The following is an 8,917-nucleotide window of genomic DNA, read 5'->3' on the forward strand; positions in this document are numbered from 1 at the left end:
ATATATATATATATATATATATATATATATATATATATATATATATATATATATATATATATATATATATATCAGTGTGTATCTTGTGTTTTCATTTCCAATTACTTTACAGACCTCAAATTACAACAGTACTTTACAGACCTCAAACTGCAAAATAAAAGAGCTAAAATTAAAATTCTATTAAAAATTAATAGTTAACACAAAGTACTTAAAACTGTGAGTTCTATCGGGAAATATCAATATAATTCTTCCATTGTCCCAAATCCATTAGGACAACTCATACTGCCAGAAGTTTCTAATGGTGACAAACTGACAAACCACAGAGTTATGTGATCTTTCTGACGATGTTACCTAGCCTAGTAATGAAATATTATCAGGAAAATAAAAACCAATCTCAAAGAATATGACAACGGAAACACCTATTACACATTTGAATGTGGATGAAGATATTAATGAATTATATATCCAGACTCTCTGACAAAAAGCATCAGGTCAGAAAGGCAAATGAAATGAGAGAGCTTCTGGAAAAAGAATGGCAAGCTAATTCGATGTAAAGTCACCTATGTTTTTCACTGTAATTCAAACTCCCTTCTTCCTTTTCCCAAGGAAGATACATAATTCAGCAAAATGATCAAAGCAATCTCAGTCTTATATCCCAACCAAAAATCATACACACGCAAAAAAAAATCAGCACTACCAGTTACTTTGAATTGTAAGCATCTTCTTGGTCAAATCTTTTAGCATTGAAAGCATATTGCCCCTATCACTGTAAATCATATATAGTCATCATGAAAAATAACCTTGATGCTCTAATACAGGGATCCCCAACCCTTGGGCCATGGACTGGAACTGGTCCGCAGCCTGTTGGGAACTGGTCTGCGCAAACAGTAAGTGAGTATGTGAAGCTTCATCTGAACATGCATGGGATCTAGATTGTGCGTGTGAAACCATACCTCCCCACACACACACACCACCATCACTGCCAGTACTTGGGAGATTATTTTTCTTCTGAAAACCATCCCTGGAGCCAGAAAGGTTGGGGATCGCTGATCTAAGAAACTCCTTTGAAAAATGTCACTTGCTACATCTTATGGTGCAAACTACATGTTAATTATACATTGATGAGTTCTCCAAAGAGAAAAGATGCTCTGCTAAGTTCGGAGGACCACATCCTGTCTCCATTACTGCCAGGGCTTCCATTTTGCTGTCTTAGAAAGGTAAGTGAAAGCAGCAGTGAGGAAGAGTATTTTACAAGAGCTCTTTCAGCTTTCAGCAGATATTCAGTCTGAATACTTGTAAGATTTGATTTCTTTCAACAGTAACCAACAGGATGCTTGTTCATTTTTTAACATACGTAATGTCAATGCAATACTTAGGTGAATAATTAGGTAATAGAAAATAGTTAGGTAATATAAAAGTGCATAATTTTTCCTTGAAGCAACGTCAGAATCAGGAAGTAATGTCTTGCTGATTACTTATATGTTTACATTTCTCTTTCTCCTTAATGGCATGAAAACCCATTAATGTAAAGAATAAAAACCTGAAGGATAAACTGCCACTTGTTTTCGTATCTCATCATCCACTATAAACTAATTCTTAAAAATCTCATCAGTCCTGATCAGCAATGTCCCATTTAGGGTTACCAGAGATAGCAATATATCTATTTTAATCTTGATCAAATAAACCAACTTTATATTCCTTCCTTTTACTTTTAATGACCTTGATCTTTGGTCCCTTCAAACAATATCCTAAAATTTGATTATTATTTTTTTCCATTTTTTCCCCTCTTGGTTTGTTATTTTTATATCCTATTTATTAATTATCAGAATACTCACATATATTTGTTGAAGTGAACATGTTGCTATTTGATAAGGAGATATAAATACCGGTAACAAAGGAATCAAAGTACAAAAGCATTAACAAATCTAGATACATATGTAAAAGTAAAGGTAAAGCTTCCCCCACACATGCGTGCTAGTCATTTCCAACTCTAGGGGCCGGTGCTCATCTCCGTTTCAAAGTTGAAGAGCCAGCGCTTGTCCGAGGACTTCTCCGTGGTCATGTGGCTGGCATGACTAGACGCCAAAGGCACACGGAACGCTGTTACCTTCCCACCGTAGTGGTCCCTATTTTTCTACTTGCATTTTTACATGCTTTCAAACTGCTAGGTTGGCAGAAGCTGGGACAAGTAACAGGCGCTCATTCTGTTACGCGGCACTCGGGATTCGACCCGCCAAACTGCCGACCTTCTGATCGATAAGCTCAGCGTCCTAACCCACTGAGCCACCGCATCCCATTCTAGATACTTAAGCAGTATGGAAATACAGCTTTAAATATCTTTATGCTTCCCCAAAAGTCATTTGTCAGAAATTACTGTTCATTTGTCTTTTATGATGATTTAATATAGACTATAAAGTAAGAATTAACCCAAACTGTCTTTAAACTTATATGATTTAATTTAATCCAGAGAAATGCAGTTCTTCACATAGGGAAATAAATAAATAAATACAGAGTTATAAGGATCTGACTTGATAACAAGACTTGTAAAAAAATGTTGGACCATAATTGATTGCAGACTGAATGTAACCCCCCCAAAAAATGCAATGTTAGGTTATATCAATAAAGGTATAATTTCCAAATCATCAGAAATATTCAGTATACTGGGGATCAGATTATACTCTCATGAATAAGTTGCCTGAAGTGCAATCTGTGTGAACACTAGTATAAAAGGTAGCTTATACAGATGTAGTACGTTTGGGATAATTTCATCTCTTTTAGTTTTATTGCAATTATTTCTTACATTTTTAAATTCAGTTTGTTCCATATTACTTTGGGAAATGCTTTCTTCCATCCAATGTTTTCTTCATCTTTCCTCCAAAAGCCTTTTCCCTGTTAGTTCCTGATCATGCAGAGATTTTAGAGCCAAGAAAATTGTGTTCATAGTTGTCATTTTATATTCCGCCTTCAAGTAACCTGCCCTGGGAATTAGCTTTGTTCTGGAAGAATTAAACTGAGGCTGTGTAATTTCAGTTTTGAAATGGGGATCTTACCATTACAAAAACCAAACTTTAAAAAATATATATTATAAAAGGTTTTGTCTTATTTGTGATTGATGAGAAAGCTTCATCTATATCCTTAAGCAGAACAAAGTCATTGCTTCAAATGGAGATTACAGAGTTGTTCATGATGGTTGCCCCAAGCTGTTTCTCATGAACTTTTCCCCAAGCTATTTTCTCTACTGGAAGAGAAATCGGTTTGCCTTATGTGCATGTCATACATTCCTGAAATAGCCAGCTGATCTTATGTGAAATGGAGGAATAAACTCCCTTTCCAGCATTAAAGATTCACCTGCTGGTCAGTCATTCAACAAGATGCTCAAGAGTATATATTGATTGCATACATGAATAACATTAATATATTATTCTATTTCCAATTTGCTTGCTTTGTTTATCAATGTAAGGCTACACAGTGGAGCTATATATCTCCAGCTTATACATACATTCTTGATTCTGACATACATACAAATCTAATAATTGATGGTGTTAATTTGCAGCAAAAACAAATCTAGCCATTTCAGATGGTCTGATCCCAGATGGTTGTTATCATGTAAATGAGCACAGTGACGCCGGGGAAGTTATGAAGGTAAACTATTGTTTTTCTGGATAAATGTTTCTTGCTGGAGCAAGGCAGGATGCTAATAACCGATTCCATCAATGGCCACAATGAATTGGGATTTAATATCAACATAAGCCTTGACCTATTTCAACACAGGGTAATTTTAGATGGCTGAACACCAGGATTTTTAGAATTCTAGCCTGGAGGGCATGGGGTAAAGTCTGAATTATTTATTTAGGGTCAGGTTGTATTTCCAGTGTAGATTTCCTTTTGGAATAGCTAGTTTCTACCTCTCATTCATTCCTTGTCTTAACTAAAGTATCTATAGTAAAACCACTAAGAGTTGTCCCAGCATGCACCACTTATTTGCTTATTTTTCAGCCTTCAGGAGAACATATTTGCAGTTACAGTTGGTATTATAAAGGCAGCATTTCCTTCTATGATACATTCAAGGTCATGCTCCATGTTCCTTTCTTTTACTCTATATCGCCAGAGTAATAAAAGTAGGTAATGCTCCATCTTACACTGAGTTGCAGATCTCATTTCTGCTGAACATCTGTGCAATATGAATGGACCTATTATACCCCAAACACCAATAGTTTTTTTTAGAAAGGGGAGAATTATAATATCAACCTCATTCTTCCTTCTATCTTTATATTTATGTTGCTATGAGGCACCTGGGATATGCAGTGTCTGAAGCATGCATAATTTGAATTGGCACAAAGTACATGGAAGGCCATTTGGCTAATGGGAAAATAGGGACTTGAAGGAACAAAACCTCTGGCAATAAGCAATGTCTCTTAGAAGATTGAGCAGAGCATGTACTGCTCAGATAGTGATGCAGCTCACTGCTGAGGCTGGGAGTCTGGAGGAAAGGGAGGAAGTGAAAGACATAAAGTAGGTGGACTATAGAAAAGTTAAGTCTAGACTTAAAACAGGAACTTGCTTAGATTCAATTAGCCAGTTAGGCATCAATAGTTCTTTAGCAGAAGTGTAGAAGGCAACCCCTGAAATCCTTAGAGTGCTCCTCTCCCAGGCTTCCAAACATTATGATCAAATTCACAATAGATGCAGAAAATTATTAAATGCATTACTGTCCTTATTAAATTTGTTTGATTTGAATGCCAGTGGGAATGAAAGGAAATTTAATTTTTGTCTTGGATACAATCTGGGTCAGTCACCGGGACCAGAGGTTTAGTCTTCCAAGTTTTCAGATTCATGCTGGAGCCCCTCCTCAGGGGACTTCTCTCTCACAAGAATGTGTGAGATTCTGGTGTGAGAGGTTCCCTGAGGATGGGCTCCAGTACAAGTTCAAAAGCTTGGAATAGTAAACCTCTGGTCCCATGACTGACTCAGATTGGATCCTACAACATTATCTGGGGATATGTTTATTTGCCTTTATTCATAATTTTTGTCCTGACCACATCTGCCTTTTTTGGGGAAATATGGCCCCTGGGATCCACCCAGGTATCTTGGCCTAGGAAAACTTGTACACTGCAATTCTATAGGAATAGGATTGGCTTGATGTATTGTTTAGGACATTGTGTTGCTCTGGTCTTTTGTAATAGGGAGCTGAATGACTGCCCGCCACACAACTGCTTTGCATTCCTCTACATTTCTCTTATTGCTTGCAAGAAATGTGTGAAACTGTAATAAGAAAATGAGAAAAATCTTGACCAAAGGTTTATTGCACAGAGAATGTAAGCATACTTTTAAAGATAGCCACCTCAATACAAAGAGTAAATGCTCCAGGCACAGGGGAAACAGATTGAGGAATGGGCTGGAGGACATTTTTCAAAGTTTGCTATAAGGAAAGCAGAGGAAATGATTGCTTTGAAAGTAATAATGTCCATTTTCCTGAGGCTGGTTCAGTCTTGGATGAGCACATCATCTGAATGAGAGATATTTCCATCTAATCCTGCTGAAGGTAGATAAGTTTGCCAATTGAAACTGTAAAGACCTGACAGCCATTGGCACTTGCTTTGTAATAGCAAAAGCCTGGCACTGAAATATCAGAAATGGAACAGCTCTCCCTGACAGCAAGAAATGAATGGGTTTGATAAAATATTTGAGCCACAGTCATCTGCTGCTCAAATAGGGTGTCTCTTCGCACCAAGTATGAAATCTACCTGCACAAGCCTTATTGCATCAGTGATATTTTATACATTATCTTCTCTTCCTCAATCTAAATAAATTGGTCAACATTAAAAAAATGGTGTTGGTGTCCTTACCCATTCTCAATATTATATGGCAGAGGTCCCCAACCTCTTGAGAATCAGGGACCGGTTCTGTGGAGAGAGGTTTTTCTGCAGACCGGAGAGGGGGTGGTTTTAGGTACTGCCTGCATCTCATGGATGGGGCTTTGCTTGTTTGCATGGCCCAGTTTCTGGCATGTTGCAGCCCAGTGCTAATCCACGGACCGGCAGTTGGGGACCCCTGTTCTATGGCAAGTCAACAGCATCTCCTGTGTCTTCTCTGATACGGCACTTCACTTAAAAATGCAATTGTGCTATAGATTATTTTAAAGATTTGCCTTTGTTTGCTAGGTGGACAAGAATTCCCCATTAAAAAACCTTCTTTAGATGTTTCTATAATTCAGGCCTGGTAGCAATTCAGGCCTGGTGGCTTGAAGGAAAAAAACACAAGGCCTGCAGTGTTTAATTTCTACCTTACTTACATCTAAATGACATTGCAAGATACTTGGTTTTTCCCTTCAGGACAACACTATTTAGAGCAGGGGTTCCCCAACCACAGTCTGTTGACTGGCACCGGGCTGCAGCATGTCAGAAACTGGGCTGCAAAACAAGGAAAATGCCATCCTCAAGATGCAGGCAGCATGCAAAACCGCACTCCCTCTAGTCTGCAGAAAAAACTCTTTTCACGGAACTGGTCTCTGGGGCCCAAAAGGTTGTGGGCCACTGGTTTAGAGCATAGCCTCCAACCCACCACTCAAAGGTTACGTAAGGCCTTTCCTTCCTTCTCCCACAAGTATTTTTTACTTCTTCCCTAGATACTCAAAATATTATATATCATTCCTTTGTACACTCATATAACAAACCTGCCAGGTAAATTAAGTTGAGGGTTGGCCAAAGATTTCACAGCATTTTTTTTACAGTCTTTTAGTCTCTGATATATTTTATTTTGTTAATATTATTTTAAAAGTTGTCTTTTACTAATTTGAATCATATTGTCCATTGTTGACATTTTATTGTGTTAAATGGACCTTTTTGTGAACAACTATTTTACTGAAGGGCAGTATGACAATATTTTAAATGAATAATTGATGAAAGTTGCTTTTGAAATATATAGGTAATACTCCCTTAGTGATTGCAACTGGAACTGGCAACTTCATCACTAAATGGCCCTTACATTAAGTGGAATGTCACATGACCACACCAAATTACAATATCAGTTCTGGCTGTGGCTGTTAAGCAAATCATCACAGGTCATTAAATGTGACATCACATGACTGCAACTTGAGACTTCCTGCCAACCTCCCCATTGACTTTTTCTGTTGGAAGCTGACTGTGAAGGTCTCAAATAGCGATCATGTGACCACAGGAGATTGTGACTATTGTAAAGGTGTGGCACCTTAGTTTCAAAATCATGATCATGGGATTGTGGGGTTGCTGCGATGGTCACAATCATAAACTTCCCTTTTCAATGCTGTCACAACTTCAAATAGTTGTTCAGTGAATGGTTACTACCTGTATGCATATAACTGCGCATACTCACACAAACAAATTCACCAGTGAAGGAAAATTACACAACAAAATAACTATCAATACTTCAATTTTCAGTTCCTTTGATTATACACATAATATATGCAATTATGTTTCATTATCATGGCAGGTATTTATATTAGCTCATATTTTGATTAGGTATAAATTGAATGTTTACCTCAAGAATTTTTCAGATCTTTTTTCAGAAATTTAAATTTTAACACAGAGTATTTTCCTTTAAAAATTAATGGAATTTATTTCTATGTAAATGTCAAACCCCCTTATGTATTCCCCCTTATGTATTCCAATGTATAGTCTTTTGGGATCTGCCATTCTCGTGGGAGGGGAGCTGCTTCACTGGGGAATGTATTTGCTTTGCTTTGTTGTTCTCTGTCCTGTCTGAAATGTCCTCCCTTGGTGAGAAAGGAATGTGGCTTGAAAACATCTGCCTTATCTCCAAACAACAGAGCCTGGGACCATTGGGAAATTAAAGCTACAGGGACCTTGAGATGAACACTAAATCACCAGGACTCAAAACAGTCTAGCATCTGTGGATTGGCTGGATTTCAACCAGATGGTTGGACACTGGGGGGAGGAGTTCTGAATGGGTATTATGATGTAACCTTACACATGTGAATTCTTCAGATCTTGCTTTGTTCTACTGCCATCACTAACTCTCAATAAAAGTTCCTTTTGAAACAATGCCTTCTTGGGAGATCTACTTGAGGTTGCTATTCCAGCCTTAATTTTGTACTCACTCCACCCTTGGAGTTGTGATTTAGTATAATAAAGATAAATGAATGAATTTATTGTTAAATTCCCCAAGTTTTCTTTATGGCATCATTGTCATGGCTGGTTTTTGTTTAAATTCCTGTAAAGATCAGATATTGTATGGGATAGTGAAGTTTCAAAAGCATTTTACTCATGACAGCTCAGAACTGGGTCATGGCAGTTATAACAACGTGCCAGAAAAAAGGTTTTCTGACAGTGAGTGAATGGTAAGTTTACTGACTGATTGCTGCCTCATAGATCGTCTCTCCCAGAATATGAATAATTTCCCAACATCCCCAAAATGAAAAATTCTGAAGTAGGAAGGGACTGTAAAAGCAGTACCCTGGTCTTCCTCAGCCAGTTAAGCTGTGCATGGGAGAGAAATTCATACATCTGACTTAATCCAGCCTATGACCTTTGATATGAAAGATGTCCCAAAGACATGCATTTTTAATACAGTATCCAAATATTTTTTGTTCCCAGTGTTCTAAATGAACATACGGAAGCTTGTCTGCAATGTTTGAGGTAAGAAATAGTTAAGAAATTGGTGGACTCCTTTCATGACAGGCCTCTTTTGCCATGATGGATTGATGACTCACACTATTTCACTTGAAAAGAAATTGGTGCAGTAAGAGAAAAAATAAAATGCTACCTTTTTTAAAACCATGGACATTGGAGACGTTCTATCTTGGAGTATGAAGATGAATGCCCTGCATCCTAGAGACAAACTTCTGTAATATATCTACAAACTTCTGTAATATATCTAACCACAGGTTAGATATAGACTTAATCACAGTTAGAGTAGATCA

This window comes from Vipera berus (assembly GCF_964194415.1).
Source record: "Vipera berus genome assembly, chromosome: 3".
Lineage (NCBI taxonomy): Eukaryota > Metazoa > Chordata > Lepidosauria > Squamata > Viperidae > Vipera > Vipera berus.